The sequence below is a fragment of the Cervus elaphus genome, chromosome 10 (genome assembly GCF_910594005.1).
Source record: "Cervus elaphus chromosome 10, mCerEla1.1, whole genome shotgun sequence".
NCBI classification, from domain to species: Eukaryota; Metazoa; Chordata; class Mammalia; order Artiodactyla; family Cervidae; genus Cervus; species Cervus elaphus.
This window is the reverse complement of record NC_057824.1, coordinates 54,770,904-54,792,956: the sequence shown is the minus strand read 5'-3', so window position 1 is coordinate 54,792,956 and position 22,053 is coordinate 54,770,904. Positions and strand designations below refer to the sequence as shown.

The window sequence follows — 22,053 nt, the reverse complement described above, 5'->3', positions numbered from 1 at the left end:
CCTATGACCCGCGGAGCAGGCCAGAGGGAGGGCGGCTGGCCAGGAGGAGGCCCTGGCCTCCTTCCCGGGGAAACGCGATCGATCGCTCCTGCGGCAGAGCGCCTCCTGCCCGAGCCTCCCGCTTGGGCCTGGACTGCCGTCCCCGCGGGGCTCGGAGTGCGGCCTGGCCGTGCGGGGCCTCTGGGGGAGGAGGGCAGCCGACACCGCAGAGGGGACGGGTCGGTCGTGCGTGGATACTGTGGGGGGCAGGGTGGGCTCTGTGCCCTGGGCCCTCCTGCCTCCCCCTCCCCTGGGGTCCCACCCCCCAGCCCCAGCCCACCAGGTCAGTTCAAAGCCCTTGAGGGGCACGGGGCTCGGGGGCCCCCTCAACGTGCTCCGTATCCAGAAGCCAGGGCCTCCAGACCAGGTGGCCAGCAGTCACGGGCACCAAACCCGCCCAGGACACCCAGCCGGGCTTGAAGGACAGAGGGCCGGACAGGCCAGCCAGGGTGTGGGAGGGCAGGCCGGGCAGAGGCACTGGTGAGGCCAGGCCTTGAGGGGAGGGGGACCAGCACGCGCCCCTCCCCCCACCCCGGGCCCGCCCTCCCGGGATTCTGAGCACGTATGCCCCCGGGCTGGGCCGCAGCAGGTCCCTGGGGAGAAGGGTGAGGAGGGGTCCCCGCCAGGCGGGCTGCAGGACTGCGTGCTGATGGCTTGCCTGCAGCTCAGCCCTGAAGCACTGCCTGCGTGCGACCGGTCAGGCTGGTCCTGACCCCGGGGGTCACGTGGGAAGAGGGGGCGGGCCGGCGCTGCGGCCTCTTCTGTCACGTGTTTGGAGGCCACAGGCCCACGTCTGCCTGTGGCCTCTGAGCGCCTTGTCTCGGGGTCTCCGGGGGGAGCCGGGGGGACCCCACGGGGCGTGAGGCAGAAAGCCTCTACCAGTCTTGACACCCTGGGTCTCTCCTTCCAGGAAGGAAATCCTGGTGGCTGATACCATTTTTAAGAAATCAGATACCTCTCAATCCACTTCGACGCTTCTGCATGTCACCTTTGCTATTTTCTGGCCGAGTCCTTCAACAAGCAGGATGAACCTGGGAGGGTCAAGTGGCCGGGGCTGGCGCTGTGGTCCCGGCCTCTCATGATGCGGGAGGGGGTGCGGGGCCCTTGGGGACAGTGAGGGGTGGTTCTCCCAGCCCCACCTCTGAGGCCCCGGGAAAGGTGGCCCCTTAGTTCCCGGCTCCTGGGCCTGACACAGGTGTGGGGCCTGCTCTGCCCGTCTGTCCTTCTGTCCCTCCTGCCGGCATCCAGGCTGCAAACGTCGGTTGGTCATGGATGGTGGCCCCGTGCTGGGTCTGGCAGGGACACAGACCTGACATCTCAGTGTCTCTGAGGGCAGGCTGCCTTGGAGGGGCCCGAGCCCCACTGTCTCTCCTGCACCCCCACACATCACAATCCACATCCCTAACCGTCAAGAGGGATGATTCTGGGGGGAAAGAAACCACCATCGTTCTGCCAGCTCTTTCTTCTAAGCACATGTACATTGTTGCTTTGCAAAACTGGATTGAATTTATTACTATGCGATTTATAATCTGTTGATTTCTCCACCTAACAGCACGTCATGTGATTTAGCCCAGACTCAAGACACCAGCAAAGACATGTGTTTCTGCAACCTCTGGCTTCCGAGGGGGTGGCATCACCCTCCTTTCCTCTGATCGGCGTGCATCTGGAAGACGGCCCTGAGGATCAGGTGGGGAACGCAGGTGCAAGCAGCGGTCACACAGGTGAGCAGGTGAGAGGCCAGAGCGGAGGCAGTGGGGGGGCAGCGTGGGTGTACGACTCAGCACCGCTCCGCAAAACACAGCAAGCCACGGACACGCACGCCTTGTGCAGAGCGGAAGGGACCAGACACAGACAGGACACTCTCTGTGACCCCATGGACCACAGCACGCGGTCCTTCACTGCAGCAGGGCCTCCCTGTCCTTCACCAGCTCCTGGAGCTTGCTCAAACTCATGTCCACAGAGTCAGTGACGCCATCCAACCATCTCATCCTCTGTCCTCCCCTTGTCCTCCCGCCCTCAATCTTTCCAGCATCAGGGTCTTTTCCAGAGAGTCAGCTCTTGGCGTCAGCTGGCCAGAAGTATTGGAGCTTCAGCTTCAGCATTAGTCCTTCCAATGAGTATTCAGGGTTGATTTCCTTTAGGATCGACTGGTTTGATGTCTGGGACACAGTGGGAAAAGTCAGAACCAGGGTGGTGTGTGTATGGGGGGTGCTGGGCATGTGGGAACTTTTTTAGTGGATGTTCTGTCTCTCAGCAGGGCTTTGGGCTGCAGAGAGTGCCCACAAGAGCATTCATGGTCCCTCGATAGGTCTCCATTTCATTGTGTATCAGTTTTCCTCCAAAGAATTCAAAACTCCGTAACAAACATCGAACTCTAGTTGGTGCTGCGTGCGCTGCCTATCTCGGGGTGCCCCGTGCTGGCATCTGCAACCGATCTGGGGAGCGGTTGGTTCCCGCCGGGCTGGGGAGGTGGGTGACAAAGCAAGTGGCCCGGACGCCGGCTGCGGGCGTCTGGGCGTCACGTAACGCTGTTTCAGCTTTTCTGTATGTCTGAAAACTTTCAAGGTTCCGTGTGGAAAACAATGAGAGTCTGGGCGCTGTAGACAAGCAGCTGATCACTGACCGCGTGTGTGACCTTGGATGAGTCCCCCGGGCTCCTGGTGCCTCGGCGTCGCCGTGGCCTGAAGGAATTAGCGAACATCAAGAGCTTACACGCGGTAGGTGCGGGCATACCCAGGTGCTTAGAACGTGTGCGCTTGGTCAGCTGCGTTTCTTTCTTGGTCATGTTGGGTCGCTGGTGGCTGCAGGGGCTCGGGGAGCCTGAGGGACAGCCGAGGCTTTGCACTGAGTTCAAGTGTGTGTGCACGCTCAGCGGCTCAGTCGTGCCTGACTCTTTGTGAGCCCATGGACCGTGAGCCCGCCAGGCTCCTCTGTCCATGGGATTCTCCAGGCAAGAAGACTGGAGTGAGTTGCCATTTCCTCTTCCAGGGGATCTTCCCAACCCAGGGATCAAACCCACATCTCCTGCCTCTCCTGCATTGACAGGCAGAGTCTGTACTCCTGGGCCAATAGGGAAGCCTTGAGTTCCAGAGTAAGGAGCCCCAAAGAGCCAAAACGGTCTTGCAAAAGAGGGACAAAGGCTCACAGGTCCTGCTCTCAAGCCTCACATGGTGATCGGACAGAGTGGTCTGGCAGAAGGATAGAGACACGCCCACCGGTGGGGTAGAGGTGGGGGTGTGGAAATAAATCCTTTCTTGATGGCGACTCTATTTTTGACAAGCGGGTCAAGGCGATTCAGTGAAAAAAGAACAGACTTTGCAACAAATGGTGCTGGGACAACAGCACATGCAAGAGGATGAAACTGGAGCCCTATTTCACACCGTCTGAAAAATAACCCGGCGGATCAAAGAGCTGAAACTGTAAAACTCTTAGAAGAAAATACAGGGGTAAATCTTCACCTTAGGCAAAGGCTTCTCAGACACATCAAAAGCATGAGCAACAAAAAGAAAAAATTAGATTCATCAAAATTAAAACCTTTTGTGCTGCCAACAATTCCAACAAGAAAGTGAAGAAAACAACCCATAGAAAGGGAGAAAATATTTTGCAAATTATAAATCTAATTAGGAACTTGTGTCTAGACTATGGAAACAGCTCTTGAAAGTGTAAGTCACTCAGTCGTGTCCGACTCTTTGCGACCCCTTGGTCTGTAGCCCACCAGGATCCTCTGTCCATGGGATTCTCCAGGCAAGAATCCTGGAGTAAGAAGCCTTTCCCTTCTCCAGGGGATCTTCCCAACCCAGGGGTTTAATCCAGGTCTCCTGCTTAACTGTTACAACTCAATAATAAAAAGATAAATAGCCCAGTGGCCATGTGTAAGGATACAAGGGCCAAGAAGTTTATGAAAAGATGCTCAACGTCATTAGCCATTGGGAAATGCAAATCAAAACCACAGGGAGATACCCTTTCACACCCACCAGGTTGGCTGGAATCAAAGAAATAAAAACAAGTGTCGGTGAGGGTGCAGAGAAATGGAAACACACACACACGCTGCTGGTGGGACACAGTTTGGGAATTCTTCAAAACGCTAAATGTGGCCAGCAATTCTCCTGCCTGGTGTATCTCCAAGAGAAATGAAAACGCATGTTCACATGAAAACTATATCAATGTTCACAGCAGCGTATCTGTAATATCCCTAAAGTGGAAACAGCTCATGTCCAGCGCCTGATGAATGGATAATAAACGGTGGTCCAACTCTACAGTGGAGCAGTATCGGGCAATCAGGATGAAGCAGTGATACATGGTACAACATGTGCGGACCTCGGGCTTCCCTACTGGCTCAGTCAGTACAGAATCAGCCTGCAACGCAAGAGGCCCAGGTTCAATTCCTGGGTCGGGAAGATCCCCTAGAGAAGGAAATGGCAACCCACTCCAGGATTCTTGCCTGGAGAACCCCATGGACAGAGGAGCCTGGTGGGCTACAGTCCATGGGGTCGCAGAGTCAGACATGACTTAGCGACTAAACCACCTTGAATCTCAGAAACAGATCAGAAGGTGAACGCAGCCGGTCACAGAGGACCACTGAGCAGGTAATTGCTTTGATTTGAAACATCCAGAATCGTCAAAACTCAGAGACAGAAAGCAGGTTGGCGACAAGGTCCTCCTGTCACCGACCTGCTGAGTGTTTCGTGGCAGGCTGGACGGGAAGGGGGTTTGGGGGAGAATGGGTGCATGTGTATGTACGGCTGAGCCTTTGCTGGAACCCAGAAACTGTCACAGGCTAATTCAATGTTATAGTTTATAGTTGTAATTTAAGCAGTTAATTAGCTATATACTCCAGTGAAAAATAAAAAGTTAAAAGACCGAGGGGGGGGGGTAAAAAAGTGCTCAAAAAGTTAGATGGTTGCACAACTCTGTGAATATACTAAAAACCATTGACTAGCACACTTGAAACAGTGAACTGAGTAGTTATATAAATTAACCCTCAATGAGGCTGCTAAAATCAGAGAGCGCCTAGGGTTCCAGTTCTGCCTTGGCTCTCCAGGGCAAGTCTCTGTTCTTCCGCGAAGCTCAGTCTGATCTGTTAAACGGGACTGGGAAGAGTCGCCTTCCCAGGATATTGCAGGGACGAGATGACAGATATGAAACCATCTTTCATTTTAACTTCTGTATTTAAATTTATTACAAAAGAAATGTATGCGCATTGTACAAAATTCAAACAGCAGATGTGGGTACACAGTGGAAAGCCTCATTTTCTGGTGCGCTGGAAATTTCAATATCTTGATTGGGGTGGTGACACAGATGTATACATTTGTTGAAACTCGTGGGACAGTATACTCTTAAGAAGGGTGAAATTCACTGTCAACAAGTAATAGGTGAAAAATATCTTTAAGTAAAACAGTTTCCTCCCCTCCTTCCCTGTCTCCTGGCGCTCCAGTTTTGCCACTGTTTTGCACACACAGGCAAATAAAATGTTACTGTGTTATATCCTTCTTGTAGGAGTCAATAAAAAGTCCTACACACACAGTTCCACTCCTCGTTTTGTTCCCCTAAAGGCCGCTCTGGGAGATGGACTCGGATTAGGGCGTGCCTCCCCAGCTGTGCATGCACCTGTGTGGACGCGTCCCTGCGCTCCGCCGTCGGCCGGCATTTCAGACGCTTCCAGTCTGCTGCTGTCACAGAGCGTGCGCCGGTGAATGACCTTGCGTGCAGTAATACATCATTTTTCACATTTGTGAGCACTCTCTGGAGGACAGATTCCTAGAAGTAGATGCTGGGCCAGAGGGTGTAAGTGTTTGGAACTTGGACCTTGTTTCAGAGGATCTAAAGTGCCTGCTTCCCACATCATTGCAACACAGTGCGTCATTAAACCTTACTCTTTGCCCACTGGATGAATAAATCATCTCTCAGAGTAGTTTTAATTCGCCTTTCTGTTGTTACGAGTGAGACAGGGCCCTTTTTGTATATATAAGCATTATTTTTATTTCCTTTTCTGTTCATAATCTCTGCCCATTTTTTCCTGCTTTGGGGGTCTTTTTATTATTGATTTGTAAGAGCTTTTTACATGTGGGGGAATAGGCTCTTTGCTTGGATATAAGATGGCCACATTGCTTTTTGTACGGCTCTTGGTTTTTTGGTGTTTGTTGTCATCGCTATGAGGTTCTGGGCACAGGAAGGGACAGTCTCCACCTCCCTCTAGGTACCGTCTTCCAGGATGGGCTTGGGGAGGGCTCTTTTCCACATCCACCCCCGCCACGGTGTCCCTCTGCTCCTTTCCCGTACACCCTCAATGGTCTGACTGACGTGCCTGGGTCAGTTCCTCCCGGCCAGGCCATCCTTAGAGGAGAGAGGAGCCACAATAGGGTGCAGACACGTGACAGCCCTCCTCTGTCGGGAAACCACACCTGGTCACCCCTCCTGTGCTGGTTGGGCGTTCAGAGGTGAGTCAGACCGTCCTTCTTTGCAGAGTTCACAGTCTGGTGCAGAATCCAGTGTGGTGAGTACTTGGGCAGGGGATCTCAGAGAGGCACAGAGGCGGCCTCTAGCAGCTGGGGAAGGTGGGGGTCCCAGAACCCCGGCCCAAGGCCCCTCACTGCCTAGCTTGCCTCTCCCCAGGGCACTGGGGTGAGTCTGGATTTAGTGGTTGGTTTGCGGGGGTGAAAACCAGGATCTGCTGACCCAGTTCCTGGAGAGTTCAACCCCGGCCTCCCTGTGAAGTGGGAGACGTTGACAGTGCTCATTTCTAGGTGGCCGTGAGCATGAACTGAATTGATGCAAGCCGCAACCACATGCTTGATGCATGGAGGTCAGTTTAATCATTGCATTTGGGCGAGCGAGCCTGCCCGTGTTAGGTGTGGACTGGGGTGCGTTTGACCTGGGGGTGTTTGTAGCTGGCTGCAGGCTGTACCACAAACAACTCAAGCTGGGCATCTGTGAGGATGGGAAGAGTATCCCGTGTTCCCGCCCAGATAACGCCTGGCGGGGAGATGGGCTGGTGGGTACCACTGGGTCTGTGTGTAGACACGCAGTGTGTGGGCGGAGTGTGTGTCTACAAGGCAGGCTGCGTGGGGGTTTTCAGGAGGAGATGAGTGTCTGAGAGGAAAGCGGGAGAGCAAGCGAGCGAGATCTCACAGCAGTGAGACCAGTGAGAGAGCCCTTGGGCTTTATTTAGCCCAGAGAAAGAGGGGCCCCTCCTGCCTCCTCCCTCCAGGGCTGTGCTGGGGTCTCCTGTTCTCAGCGTGAGGGGTGTCTGGCCTTTCCAGGGGGCAGCAGCTAGGCTCTGCTTTCAGAGCAAACAAGGGCATATTTCAGCATCTCAAGATGCCAGAGTGTGAAAGTATCCAGCAGGCGCGCTCCCTCAGGCAGAAGAGCCGCTCCTGGCAACCAGGTCACGGCGGACTTGCAAGGCCCTGGCCAATTATGGGGAAGTGGGAACCGGGGGCTGCAGCGGGCCTGGGCTAACAAGCGCCTCCATTAGGGACCTTGGACAAGAGAGACTCCCAAGGCCAGCCTCTGCCCCCACCTCCCGGTCCAGGGGGTCTGAGTGCCCCTCAAGGACAGGACAGCTTGAAGACAGTGGCTCCGACCTTGACCGTCATCCTCCGGGTCCCAGGGTCCACGGGAAAGGCGGTGGGTTCTCCTCCACTCTGGCCCCCTTTGGGGTCTCGGCTCTGCCTCAGGGACATCCAGTCTGGAGGAGACGCGAGTGCGGTTGGGAGGAGCTGGAGGGCGGCAGCTGGCGCCGCAGGCTGGACCCGACCCGACCCGACCCAGAACCCCGCGCGCCCTTCCTGGGCCCGGCCGGCCTTTGGCGGCGTGGCTCGCAGCCTCACCCGCCACTGTCACGCCGGTCCCGGTGCCTCCTCCAGAGGGGCGCCCCTCACCCTCCATCAGACCCCTCCTCTTTGCGTGCGCGCCCCCTGGCGCGCAGGTCGACCTCGCTGCCTTTGTCTCCCCTCCCAGTCCGGGGCAGCACGCGGGGCAGGGGCGCCGCGCAGGCGGCGGCGTCCGGAGGGTCGCGCCCCAAGCCCGAGCCCGGCCGGGTCTCTGCTCCGCGGCTCGGACTCAACGGCTCGGGGCGCGGCGCGCACGCCGTGCCGCGCGGGTGCGCCCTTGAGCCTGGTTTGCAGTTCTCGCCCAACGCGCAAGCCGCAGGCTGGGCAGCGGCCGTGGGGAGTGGGAGCCGCCCGGCGAGGCGGGGTGGACGCCGTGCGCGGCGCGGGGCCACCGAGAGGCTGCGGATGTAGAACCCAGCCTATAGGCCGGCCGAGCGGTTGCCGCCCCCCGGGGATTCGGGAGGCGAACGAAGAGAAAGGGATCCGTGGGAGGAAAATCCTCTAAACCGAACCTTCCGGGAATCGAAGGAGCCTGGCTGGTCCCACATCCCTCCCCGGCCCTGCCCACCCCCCCCCCCCGCCAAAAGTGGGGAGGGCGGCGCTGAGCCCCGGGAGGGTTAGTGGGGGTCAGCGATCTAGGGGAGAGCAAGTCCCTCGGGGGCGACCACCCTCTCGCCCCCACCCCCACCAAGTGCAGCGCCCTCCCCATCTCGGGAACGCGCGCCCCAGTGGGCAAAGCAATTGCATTCGCGGACGCGCGCGCCCACACAGGGTCTGACTTCGGGTCAACTTTCACGCGGTTCCCGGCGTGTGTGCTCACGGCAGTGCCCGCACGCGCGCTCTCGTTTCCGCCCAGGTGCCCACCTCCCATCGCCACCCGGCGTCCGGACTCCTAGACCTTCGGGGGCCTCTATTCTAACGGTGCCCTGGGGCGAGGGCAGGGGCGCGCAGGGCGAGCCAGAAGGAGGGAGGCGAAGACGCCTCGGGGTTGCCCACGCCGCCCCGCAGCCTGCTCGACTCCCCGCCCGCGTCACCCTTCGGACACCCCCCGTCCATCGACGTGCTGGAGCTACACCGCCGCCCGCCCCTCCGGCCGCCCCCGCCCGCGTCCCCCGCCCCTCCTCCAGCCCTCCCCGCTCCGGCTCCTACACGAAATCTTCGATCACGCTCAGAAAGAATGTGCTACAACCTCGGCGCGGCCGCGGCCGCCACCACCGCGCCCGCGCCGGAGCCGGAGGAGCCGGAGCCCGAGCCGCCGCTGCCCCGCCTGTCCGGCCGGCCCCGGGCTCGCCGCGCGCTGTCTCCGCCGTCGCCGCCCCGCGCTCGCCCAGCGCTTGACGCAGTGAGCGCCGCAGCCCGGCTCCCGCCGGCTCCGCTCCGCTCCCCGTCGCAGGCCGAGCCCAGCCCGGCGGGCTCCGGGAGGGGCAGGCAGGGCGCTAGGGGGAGGAGAGCTGTCTGGAGCCAGCGAGGCCGGCGGAGGAAGAGCTGGAGGAAGGAGGGGAAGCCGCCGCCGCCGCCGCCGCCGCCGCGCTCCGGGGACCTGGGCGCGCGCGTTGCGCTCTCCTGTGACGGTGCCTCCAGCCCCGGGCCCACAACCGAGAGCAGGTAGGAAGGGGATGGTGGGGGCGGGGGCTGCGCGGGGCTGCGGTTCGGGGGTCCTTTCTCCCGCGGCTGCAGGGCCAGCAGCTCCCCGCCCCTGGGGGAGGCGGGGAAGAGGCTCTCCCGGGCGGCAGTGGGGGCGTGAGCGGGGTCCCCAGAGGCTCTCGCCGCCCGGGCCGCCCCAGTCCCGGCGCCCTGCCCTGAGCGTCGTCGCCGGGGCCGAGTCTCCCGCCAGTGGGGCTTGGTTATGGAGCGTTGTTTCCGGCGGTCCTCGCCGCCTTGCTCTCGGGTGCCGAGGCGGTCGCACCCGAAGTTAGCAGTCGCCGGGCCCCGGCCGGACAAACTTCCCTCCCCGACGCCGCGACCCGAAGGCCCGGGACTCCGGACCCCTCGGGCTAGGAGGCGCCGCGGGGACCCGAAACTTTTCCTGAGCATTGTAAGCAGGAAGGGAGGGATAGGCAGGGATGGGGTAACAGGGTGGTCTTGCTTGCGAGGGAGCAGTGGTATCCGCGGCGCCCCAAGTTCATGCGGAGACCGCCCCCCATCAGGAACCGTCAGGAACCCCATCTAGTAGTCGAGGGCGGGCAGAGAGCGGACTGAGGGTGCCCAGCCCTCTCACGGCCGGCGTGGGGGGAGCCTTGCTCGGAGCGGGCGTTACAGGACCCCCACCCCCACCTCACCCCACCGGGTCTCCTGGCTCCGCCGGCCGCAGCCGCTCTCCCGCGAGGGACCCAGCTCCAGGCGATTCCCAGGCGCCTCTGCCCCAGCCTCTCCGCCCGGAAGCCGGGGCCGGGGTGTGGCGGGACCCCAGCGCGCGCTCTCAGCCAGCTCACCCCGCCGCTCTTGCCTCCACGCCCCCTGCTCGGCCCTCCTTCTTGACTCTCTGGTCTCTGGGTGTCGCCCCCAACTTTCTTCCCAAACTGCACCGTGTGGCCTGTGGCCGCCCAGACCGGCGCGATGCTAGCACCATCCTCAACGGAGCCCTCCCCGCTGGCGGGGCGTGCGGTCCCCGGGCCCGACTGTCGCCGCCGAGCGGGAATTCCCTCCCGACCCACTGACGCGGGCCCATCCCCCCGCCCCATCTGAGCGGCGGGGGGCGTGCGGTGGTCGCGGCGAGCCGCCGGCTGGACTGTGCAGAGTAAAGGGGACCCGCGAAGCTTCCGAGAGGGTTTTGGGGTGTAGCCACAGCCTCGCGTGCGGGGAAGAGGCGACGCCCCGGTGGGCCCCCCTGCAGCGTCGCCTGCACGCACCCCCAAGGCCCAGGAGGGTTCTGTCCTCCCCCCCACTCCACCCACCCCAACACTCAGGTCCCAGCTTGAGTGGATTTGGGGGACGGAGGACACGGGGTACTTGCTTTTTCTCCCCGTCTGCCGCATCCAGCCCCCAGGCAGCCTGGGGGTCTTTGTCCCCAGGGCGGGCCTCGGGCCCCGCCCCCTCCGTCAACTCGGGGACCCCGACGCCCTCCAGCGCTTCTGCGCCGCGCTCCAGCGGTCTCCCAGCCTCGGTGAGCGAGGAGCCGCATCCGTGTCCACCCCTCACCCGCTCTGGGGCTGGGGGTGGGTCAGGGGGCGTGGAGCGCGGTGTGGGGTCGTTGACAGAAGTCCTCGCCTCGGAGCCGGCGCCTCTGGAACAGAATTAATGACTTACACGCAGGCGGCCATCGGCGCGACCACGGGGGAGGGGCGACCGAGCTGACGCTAGCGGAGAGGTCGTAGCCCTAAGGGGCGGCCTCCGCCGGGGCGGGGGGAGGTGAGGGCGTCAGTGGCCAGGACCTCAAGCTTCCTTTCAGGTCCCACCTGCAATCCCCTGCGCCCGCAACTCTGGGGTTCGCTCTCTGCGCAGCTGGCTCGGGGCGGGGACCTCCCCCTGTGCCGAGCCTGGACCCTCCCGGCCCTTCCGCAGAGCCCTGACCCTGGGCGGAATATACTCGCCTGGCAGTGGGGCAGGGCTGGGGCGGGTGCTCTGGCTTCGGCTTGCTCGCCTAAGAAATGGGCTCATAGCCCCCAGGCCTGGGGAGCAGCAGGAGGCTGCTCTGTAACTCTGACTGGCCCTAGCTCGGTCCCTGGCATCCTGGGGCGGCCCCTCCCGAGCCAACCCCATCCTTCCTGAGCCACAGCTGATTGCTGGGGTGGGGGGACCGGCCAGAAACAGGCATCGGTCACCTCCGGGCAGGGGCTGGCCTGGGGAAGGACACGCTGGAGCCCCGCTCCCATGCATTCACTGCCCAGGACTGGTGAGGCCAGAGGCCGGGAGGCTGATTTCTCAGACCTTCCAGGAGTGACCGGTGTCCCCGGGGAGGCTCTCCCCAGCCCCAGCTGCAGCTGGAGTGGGGGCGGCTCTGAGGCAGGAGGGGAGCCCTCTCCCCAGCCGGCCTGCTCTCTTGTTCCCCAGCTCTGGCTGAGCACATCTGAGGCTTGCTGTGTCTACGGGGAGAGCCCGGAGCCTGGCCTTGGCCTGGGGCCTGCGGGGCGAGGGTCCAGGCAGGGGCAGCCGAAGGAGAAGGAATGCAGCTCAGATGCCCCCGCGGCCCAGCAGCCTCCTTCCCTGGGCCTCACCCTGATCCTCCGGGCTGTGACAGGTCTCTGGACACAGCGCTCCCCAGGGCTCAGTCCCCACCACCGGCCACGCTGGCTTCGCTCTAGCAGCCCCTCTCTAGCCTGGCAGAGCCCGGCCGTGCAGGCAGGAGGGGCCCGCAAAGCACTGCCTCCCTAAGTGCCCACTGGCAGGGGAGGCAGCTTGGCGCCCACTCCGCAGGTCCTGGCTGACCTTCTGCGCCCCAGCGGCGCTGGGGGAGGGGGTCTGTCAGCCCCTATCGGAGTCGCCTGTGCCGTGGGCGTTCATTCACATCCCCTCTCCGGTCCGCACACACTATAGGATTTATCTTGATTTGCTGCCTTTGAATTGAGTCAACTCTTTTGTATGCTCGGTGAATTGCCCAGCTGCTGGCGGGGAGCGGAGAGCGTGCCGGGGGTACTGAGGCCGGGAATCAGAGGCGGGCGGGGGACAGGAAGCGGGGAGGGGGCTGCGGGCGCCTGCGGGGACGGGCCGGGCGGCGTGGGGACACGAGCCGGCCGGGCTGCGGGATGGGCAGCCCCCCGGGCAGTCGAGAGCACCGCCGAGGCCTGCCTGGCCACAACGAGGAGTCCCCGAGGGGCCAGGAGGCTCAGTCCTGGGGGCAAAGCTGCCCCTCGGGTTCTGCTTCGGACCGGCTGTGTGGCGGGGGGCATGCCCCCGGGCCTCTCTGGGCCCTTTCCTTGCCTGTAACTTGCGAAAAGGGGGCTTCTGCACGCGCAGGTGTCAGCGGTCAAACTAAGAGGAGAGCTTGCTCAGAGACCCCGCCACCCCGAGTCTCCCCCCCACCCCGAATCTCCCCAGAGGCTGGGGGAGTGAGGGAAGGAAGGGGACCGGGTCTGGGAGACGGTGCCGGCCCTCCCCGCCCCTCCCCCAGCTCTCTGCCCCCGGACCCCTGCCTTCTCCCAGGTGGGCCGGATCGACGGGCCGACCCGAGTCCTGAGAACGCCCGGGCTTTGCTTAAAAGGGAGGGGGTCGTGGGCAGCCCTTCCCAGCCACAGCTGCTGCGCGCTCCGTCACCGGAGGGCGGACGTGGGTGGGAGGCCGGCCAGGGGCCGAGAGGAAACCCTCCTGCGCTTTCTAGTACCTCCCCCTCCCGCTCCCTCCCCCGCGCCCCCACCCCCGGCTCGGCGGCGGGAGGGAACGAGCTAGGCAGCGAGGAGGCCGGGCGGGCGGGGAGAAGGGTGGGCGCGAGACTCTCGGAGGAAGAGGGGGCGGGGGCGCGCAGAGGCGGGGGGGGGGGGGGGGGCGCAGGGGCGGCGCGCGGGCTCCGGCGCCCCTGCCCGCGCGCGAGGGGCGGGGCGGCGCGCGGATCGATGGGCGAAGCTGGGGAGGAATTTCAATCCCCGGAGCGAAGTTAGAGCTTGAAGGACGGCGGCGGCGGCGGGCACAGCCCCGGAACGGCGGCCGGGCGAGCAGGTAAGCGCGGAGCCGGCGCATCCCGAGTCCGCGCGGGGCCGGGGCCGAGCCTGGGGGCGCGGCAGTCCGGCCGCTCGCGGGGGTGGCGCGGCGGGCCCCGCGCCCCCGCACCCCGCGCCCCCGGCCCCTCGTGCGCCCCGGCCCCGCGCGCCCTCCGAGCGGAGCGGGCAAAGTTGGAAGAACTTGGCGGCGGCGGCGGAGCGGGCGCTCGGCTCAGCGGGGCAGAGGGGGTCCTGGTCGGGGCTCCGCGGCCGCCCCCGGAGCGCCCCTGCCCCGCGCGCCCCGACCCCAGCACCCCTCTCCCCTCGTCGCCCCTCATCCCACCCCCGCTCAGAGCGGCTGCTTCCCGTGGTCGACCCAACGCGGCCCTTGCCCTTCCCCGGAATCTCCTCGGCCCGGGGTCCCTGAGCCCCGTCGGTGCGGGCGGGTATCACCCTTCTCGGTCTGCTCGCGCTCCCGACGTTTGGCGCCCCCCAGCCCGGCACCCCGGCACCGTCCAGCCATGCCCTGGGGAGGGGCGGCAGTCCGTGGAAGGGGAGCCAAACCCTCGGCGTGGGGGCGGGGGCCTTGGCTCAGAACCTGGTGGAAGTTCTCCACCCCTCCCCCCATCTTGGACACGTTCTCTTCGTCATCCTTCGGGGGAGGGGTGCTGAGCCTTCTTGCCCTAGCGTGCCTCTAAGACAGGGGTCCCCTTCCATTCTGTAGAAGCTGCAGGTCACCTGCTTGCTGCTCACGGGGGCTCCCTGCAGGGGTTCCCCGTCCAAAACAGACCGGCAGCCTCGGGCATCAAAACCGGGCTCTTCCCGACAAGAGCTGTGTGACCTTGGGGCAGGTAAGCCTCTCAGAGCCTCAGTTCCCAAATCTGTGAAATGGGGCACAAGGCTAGCCTGTGCTCCATGGAAGGAACACCCCAGGGAAGGGTCAGCACTGGCAGGGCCCCTGGAGGCCTCTCCTCCAGGCTCGGGAGCCTCCAGCCAGGCTTGCAGCCCCAGCGGAGCCTCAGGTGTGAGCCATCCTCTCCTGGCCCTGTGTGTGCCTTGCGGAGTGCTTGCTTGGGTGCAGCTGCGTCTGCCTGGCTCCCTCGCTGTTGGGCTGGGGGCTGGCAGGAAGGCGTTAACAAGATCTAAGGTCTCGTGGGCCCTGCGGGGCAGGGGCGTTCAAGGCTGGGGAGTGAGGGGGAATACTGGGGAATAGGAAGGTGGGCTCCTCTCCGGCAGCCGTCTCCAGTGGGGCCCCAGCCCCAGAGGAAAGGAGCACGTTGGCCCGTGTTGCCTTGCAGCCGCGAGTACTGCCCTGCTTCCTGCCCGACCAGCCCCCTGGCCTCCTGTGCCCTGGGTCCTTGCAGCTGCCACCTTTTAGCTGAGCCAGCCCTGGGGGACGCTGTCCCAAACCCCACCCCAGGTTTGCATCCCGCTTCATCAGAAAGGGAGACACCCCGAGATGGAGGCACGGATGCCGGGTGGCTGTGTGTCAGAGGGGAAGGCCCCTTGCTCTCTGGGTTCAGGGGTGGCGTCAGTGCCTCACTTTCCTGGGGTCGTGGAGGGCTGCCCCCTCCCCCAGCCCCGCAGGCTTTCCGGGTCTGGAAGGTTGGGAGGCACGCAGTCAGATCCTCTCGGACCCCCTCCCGCAGGCTGGCCGCCCGGGTCTCACTCCGGGTGACGTGGCAGCTGGGAGCTGGCGGTCCTGATGGAGGCGGGGTGGGTGTCTTACCCGGCCTGGCAGACGTGAGGGGGTTGGCACGGGGTGTGGCGGTCACCCATACCTGGGCCTGGGGACAAGAAGGACTGAGGTCCCCTCCCCACTGCCCCCCCAATTCCCTCTGGAAAGCTCAGAGGTTGTTCACAGTGCCTTTGGAAGCTAGCACCCCCCCACCCAAGCTGGGGAGAGGCTGTTGCTCCCCTAATTCCCTACCCCCCAAAAAAACAGGTGATGGGGTCCCCAGGAGAGACGGGGACCCAGCAGCCCCTGTCTTAGACCCTGGGAGTTTGAATCTAGTCTCCTTGTCAGCGTCATCTGCTCCAGGAGAGGAAAAATTAGTGGGGTCTAAATTATGGCAGGGTCTCAGCACGGCAACAGGGGAGTGTCTGCCCAAGTCCCACATCTGTGTGTGTCTCTTAGGCACACACGCACGCATGCACACACACGACACACTTCCCAGGTCCCAAGTCTATGTGTGTCTCTAAGACAGACACACACACACCCCCGGGGTCCCACTGAAACCAGCTATAGGTTTCAGTGGGGTTTTCTAGGCACTCAGATCGCCTGGGTCAGAGCCCCACCCCTGAGAGGCCCAGGCTGTGAGCCCAGAACCCTCTTTCTGAGGGTGTTCAACAGCAGAAGAAATTTACGAGCAGAGGTGCTGGGACCGGGGTGTCCATATATCTCTGCAGGAAACAGACAGCCCTGGGCGGGTGGTGGAGAATACAGGCCGAGTGGGGGTGCGGTGGGCGCCTTGGGTGAAAGAAGCTAGTGAGTGACAGGCAGGAGATGGATCTCAGGGCCGGGGGACGGGGCCGTAAATCTCCAGGCGTGAACCTGGAGCAGATGGTGGCATTGCCGGGGACACTGGATACATTTGTCATCTCTCCAGCACCCCCGTCCCCCCCACACCACCCTTCCCTCTTTGTCTCCCGACATGGATTCTGATTTCTTCCCGCAGAAGCTCGGGCGTCACCTGGCCCCGGGCAGGTCTTGGGGGGTGGGGGAGCAGGCTGATGGTGGAGCCCATGCAGGGGCTGGTCCCCAGATACATGAAGGACTTTGGTATCAGCTGTCCCAGCACCCACTGCACAGATGCGGAGACTGAGGCCGGAGTGGGGCAGGGTGCGGTCTGGGGACGCACGCTGAGTGGGCTGGCTGGTGGCGGGGCTGCCGCGTCCCTGCTGTGTGGGTTCGGGTCTGGTCGCCGGAGCAGGGCAGGCGGTCTCAGCGGCTGGGGGCACCTGCTCCCTGGCCGTCCCCACCCCCGCCGGGTACCCTGTGTCTGCGTGCACCCACGCGGTGAGCGGGAGGGGGTGGCGGGTGTGGACACGGCTGCTCCGTCTGGCCCCAGCGCCCGTCACTCACCCTCCCCGCGTGTGTCCGGTTGATTCCCGGCTTTGCCGAGCTCTCCCCGGAGGAGAGGGCGTGGAGAGACCTGGGGGCTCAGCAGCCACGTGGGGGCAGGAGCCGTGGCTTCTGGCCCTCTGAGCTGGAGGGTCCTGATGGTTATTCCCAGGCGGGTTGAGGGTCCACGCGTGTTCTGCCGGAGCCCGAGCGTGTTGAGGCCCCGGCGACTGGGGGGCTTGTGTCCCGGGTGGGGAGACAGCTGGTACATGGCACACAGACGCGGCACCCAGGCCTTCCAGGTGATGGGGCCCCCAGGAGACATGGGACCCAGCAGCCCCTGTCTTAGACCCTGGGAGTTTGAACCAAAAGTCTCCTTGTCAGCATCATCTGCTCCAGGAGAGGAAAAATTAGTGGGGTCTAAATTACGGCAGGATGTCAGCACGGCAACAGGGGAGTGTCTGCCCAAGTCCCACATCTGTGTGTCTCTTAGGCACACACGCACGCACGCACACACACTACACACTTCTCAGGTCCCAAGTCTATGTGTGTCTCTAAGACACACACACACACCCCCCAGCCCGGGTCCCGCATCTGTGTGTGTCTCTGAGATACAGAAGCACACACACACCCCAGGTCCCACATCAGCCCATCTGGCCCCGCCTTTCAGAAGGGTCCAGTATCGCCCACGGTCACACGCAAGCCCGCTGCCAGGCCAAGGCTGGGGTCCTGCTGGGAGCCGGGTCTGGGTCGACCTCGGAGTTGCAGAAGGAGCTGGAATAGAGGCTGAGGGCGGCGGGGACACCAGGAGGGCCGGACAGCCTCCCTGGGGCCCCCTTGGGGTCAGCAGGGGCTGTGCCTTGCCTCTCTGCTCTGCCCCAGGGGCTGGGGCGGCGCTGTGGGGAAACTGAGTCACGGGCCACCTACACTCGGGCTTTTCGTGACAGCTGTCCCCACACCCAGCGCCAGGGCTCCTGGAGGTTCCATGCTGGGTGACCCTGAGCCTCTGCCTCAGCCCCGCTGGGCCCTCCCTTCCAGGCCTGACGGGGAGCCTCAGTCCCTGGGAACCTGTGGCCCCCAGGAGGGACGCCCACTCCTCCTTGGGGGCTGCTGTGCCCCAGGCCTGGGGGCTCCCGGAGGAAGAGTTCGGTGGGCCCTTCAGCATTTAGATTCACTGGACGTGAGCTTGGGCAAACTCTGGGAGACGGTGAGGGACGGGCAGGCCTGGCGTGCTGCGGTCCAGGGGGTCATGGAGTTGGACGTGACCGAGCCACCAACAGCAGCGTAAGCCTCTGGGTGGTCCGGCAGGAGGAGGCTGCCTGAGGGCGGGGCGCAGGGGTGCGGAGGGCAGGGGTCGCCTGGCATCCAGCCCCTCCTGGCCGGCAGCGCAGGGCCTCTGACTCAAGCCCTCCATTAACAGATGGGGAGACTGAGGCCCTGATGTTGCAGCGCCAGCAAGCCAAGCCAAGCCCTCCAGGCTCAGCCCCACCCCGCCCTGGAGAGAGCAGAGGGTCTTTTCAGACCGCGTTGCCTAGCAGCCGGGCCTCAGCTGCACCCCTGCTGCCTCGGGGCCCACGTTGGCCCCCCTGTTTAACAGCGCCACCCCCAAGCACAACTCTGCTGTCCGTCCCCCCACCCCCCCCACCGGCTGTGCTGAGCGCTGACCCCAGCCTGGAGATGTGGACGGTGTGATGAACGCCAGGTCTGCCCCCTGGAGTGGCCGGCATGCCCCCTCCCCTGCCGCAGGAAGCCTGGGGTCCCGTCGGAGTCCTCCCGTGGGCTGGAACCCCAGGCTCCCTCGTGTTTGCCGACAGATCCTGGTTTATTTTCGGCAGGACCAGCTCTCCCTCCGCGGCTCACAGACCAGGAGCCTCCCCGCACGTGGGGATGGGGCCGGGCCGGGCTGGCCTTGGGGGGCTGAGAGCCCAGTGTGGGAGGGGCTTTCTAGATCCTTCCTGCACACAGCAGGTGCCGCAGAGACATGGCTTGTGACCGCGCAGTGAGGAGGTGCCCCCGCCACTGGCTGTCAGCAGAGAGCGTGGAGGACTTCCGGGAGGAGCAACGTGCGCCCTGCCCCCTGAACGCCCCCGCAGGCTCCCAGGCGGCCCTGGAGTCCTGTGGGCCGGGGGCTCCCGGTGCTTCTAGAGCCTGCTTCCTGCCCCCTCCCCCGCCACCCCCCATCTCCACGGAGGGGTCGTCTTTACCTCTGGTCGCCCTGTGGAAGTTTCTGGAAGGGCCCAGCAGCTGGTCAGGGGTGACCCAGTGTCTGCTCTGGCCACGCAAGCTGGGAACAGGCTGCCTCTCTGCCTCGCTGCTTCCATCTGTCGAATGGGTTGAGAGCTTGGCCCTCCCCACGTGCTGGGCTGGGGGCAGGGCCCAGGGGCCGGGTCACAGTCTCCGGTCACCCCTCTGAGCCTGTTTTTTGATCGGCAGGGGCAGGGCTGAGGTCGATGGCCAGCCTGATGGTGAGTCTGAACGGGTGACCCGAGTTCTGTGGAAGACAGAGCTGCCCCTGGCGCTCCTGCGGGCCCTGCTCAGCCCCGAGCCCCGCCTCCCCGGAGGCCCAGCCTGGCTCCGTGTCCCCTCGTGCTGTGCTGTGGAAATGGGGGGCTGGGAGAAGGGCTGCCCACGCAGGGGCCTGAGCTGGCGTCAGGCTTGGCGTGCTGGAAGGGCCGGGCCAGAGGTGCAGGGTCGGTGGGGACAGGGCCCCCCGCGCCGGCTGAGAGGGCCGGGGCTTCTGGGGAAGACGTGGATCTCGTTTTGTTTGCCTTGGGACGCTCTTGGGGACTTTGAGACGGTGAGGGGCGCAGTTGGCTTCCGTATCTAGAGGTCCCTGTGGCTGGAGGGGAGGAGGGGTGTCCGCCCATGTCTGGTGAGATGGGGCTGCCCGTCGGGGCTGACAGCGCCGGTGAGGGAGAGCCCGGAGCATGTTTTGACGTTGCTTTAAAGATTGGAGCCGCGCTCCTGTAGAGAACTGTTCTGTAAAGCTACCCCACATTCCCATCTGTGTCCATTACCGAGTGAGGAGTGTGTGTGTGTGTAGAGGATAAGATGGTATAAAGCGAATCCTGCTCTCCTCCGACACCCAGCACCAGCTCAGCGCTGTGTCTCTAAGGGGAGCGGGGCCGCCCCCCGCCGGAGGACGCAGGGTGGCGTGAGAGCCGGTGACTGGCGCCCAGCGCGGTGCTCGGTGGGAGTGTGCGGGCCCTTGCTCAGCCAGCGGCAGGTGCTTCCTTTCGAGACACACGTCTCAAGTGTGGGTGTGTGTGTGCTCACACGCGTGTGCTGGTGCACGCCTCCCGGGAGCTGGAGCAGACAGCAGGCACGGCCCCGTGACCGACGCTGCCTGGCGGACAGTGCGTTCCCGTCTCGGGCTCCTGTCTGAGGGTTGAGGTTCTGCAGGACCAGTTTCCCGTCTGTCTGCTTTTGTGGGGCCTCCAGCAGAGTGGACTGCGGTTGCAGAGGGCAGAGCGTGCAGAGCCCCCAGGGGCCCCTGGTGGCGCCCTCGCGGGCGGGGAGCTGGCCGGCGCCAGGTCCTGGGGGACAGGCTGGGGCAGGGAGGAGGCTCCGGCCTCCAAGGGGTCTGCCGTCTGACGGACATCGGGCTTATTTTGGCCTCACCATCGGGGTGTCCCCAGAGAGCAGGAGCATGCCAGGTCTGGAGGATGGGAGTCTCAGGAGATAGCTTTTTAGAAAAACCGCTTCGCAGAAACCCAGGGGTGCCCCCGGCCTCGTCCACACACGTCAGGGCCGAGATGTCCCAGCTGGGCAGCTGCCCCGAGAGCTCTGAGGATGCGTGGCCTTGATCCACACGCCCTGACAGGCACACGCGCGTGCACGCACACGCATGTGTGACCGCGGGGTTCAGTGTACATGCAGCCCCCTCTGGAGGCACAGGAGCGGCCTCTGACACGCCCGTGCACACGCAGAGCGCACGTCACACACGGCAGGCTCTCGTCTGTCGGTGAGCGTCCAGACACCAGGCCCAGGTGTCCCTGCCCCTCCACGCTGTCCTCTGCCCTGCACGCCCGCACGTCCACTCACGCCCTGAGCCCGCGTGCCCCGGCCGGCACCGTGTCCCGCGTGTTCCCTGCACACGGAGGCACAGGGCGGCCGTGATGCTGTTTCTCTCTGGGGTCTGGGGTTGGGAGGCGTGCTCCTGGGGGCCGTGTGAGTGGCTGGACATCCTTCCCAGAGCCCAGCCCCGCATCCCTTCCAGCTGGCTCGGGGGGCCTGCTCCGTCGCGAGCTCACCCTCGCTGTGCCAGCCCTGCACAGAGCTGGGTGGGGCCCGGGGGCCCAGGTAATGCTCTGCCTGTCCCTGGGGGTCCTTGGGAAGCCAAGCGCCTGGGGGAGCGGGTAAGGTGGGTGGTGGTGGCCATCGGGGAGGGCAGGTCTGCAGGCCGTGCAGGGCTGTCTGGTCGGTGTAGGTGGTGGAAGGCCGCCGCCCTGGCCGGGACTGGGCCCACACCCCGCTGCGGGACACCTGGGTTGTCTGGTGCTTCCCTCGGCGGAAGGTGACGGACCGCGGGGACGCCTGGCTCCTCAATGACATCCGTGCCTCCCGGAGCCGCACGGCCAGAGGGCAGTGGGAGCCAAATTCAGGTCCTTTCGGTCAGAACCCCTTCCATTTCCCTCTGCCCCCTTCCCCTTTGGGGGAAGATGTCTTGAAATTCTAAACTCCAGTAGAAAAGCCCCATCTCTGGGGGCTGGGCGATGGGGCTGTGGGTCCTGGGCAGGAAGGGTGAAGCCAGGTGACGTTCCACACCCAGAGCTCTAGGGCCGTTCCAGCACCCTCTTCCGAAAGGGGAAGCAGGGGCTGGGGGTGCAGGGCCTGGCCCCTGGGCGCGTGTCCTGCTTGCGGCTGTCTGAGCTCACAGGGAAGATGCCCAAGCCTTGCGGAGCTCAACCCTTCCGCAGACTGGCCTCCTGGCTCCTGTCTCACCTGCCACCATCCTGGCCTCTGAGACTCCTTGACGCGCAGGGCTCAGCGTGCACCTGGGCGTGGTGGTCCAGACCCTGCCGGCCCCGCGCCCGCTGTGGGCGACCAGCGCACCGGGGAGCCTCTTGCGGCTGAGAGGGAGGGGGCTGGGCCCGGCTCGTGTCACGGGCTCCAGAGCCCAGACCCGCCTGTCTCTGGCACCCCTTGCCCCACCCCGCCCCAGCAGCCCCTCTGCCCATTTTATGCTGGGAGAGCTGAGTCTCAGGGCAGGAGGCAGAGCCGGGAGCTGGGCCCTCAGCGGCAGGGGAGCAGGGGTTGCCCCCAGCAGGTGCCGAGGCGGGAGCCCCCTGGCCGGCTGCAGGCGAGTGGCCCGCAGGTTCCAGGCTGCCCGGGCTCGCCACGTCCCGTCCCGTCCCGTCCCGTCCCGTCCCGCTCGGGGTTCTGTGTGTGCGGGGCGCTCCTGTTTGAGTGAAATCTCGGACGGGCACAGAGGCTGACGGCCTTGGGGGCCGCTCGGTCATCCTGCAGGGGACTCTGGCCTTTAGAATAAAGCTGGTCTCCTGTGAGGCTGGCGTCCCGTGGAGGCTGGGGTGTGTGTCTGATCTCG

At 64.1% G+C, this 22,053-nt stretch overlaps 1 protein-coding gene across 1 annotated transcript in view; it reads left to right on the top strand.

The window, feature by feature from the left end:
- Positions 1–13,239: 13,239 nt before the first annotated feature.
- ELFN1 (extracellular leucine rich repeat and fibronectin type III domain containing 1) overlaps positions 13,240–22,053 on the top strand; it is a 57,716-nt gene continuing 48,902 nt past the window's right edge. Inside the window, 1 exon segment of the mRNA XM_043915451.1 lies at positions 13,240–13,460. The gene's annotated coding sequence lies outside the window, so the exon portion shown is untranslated.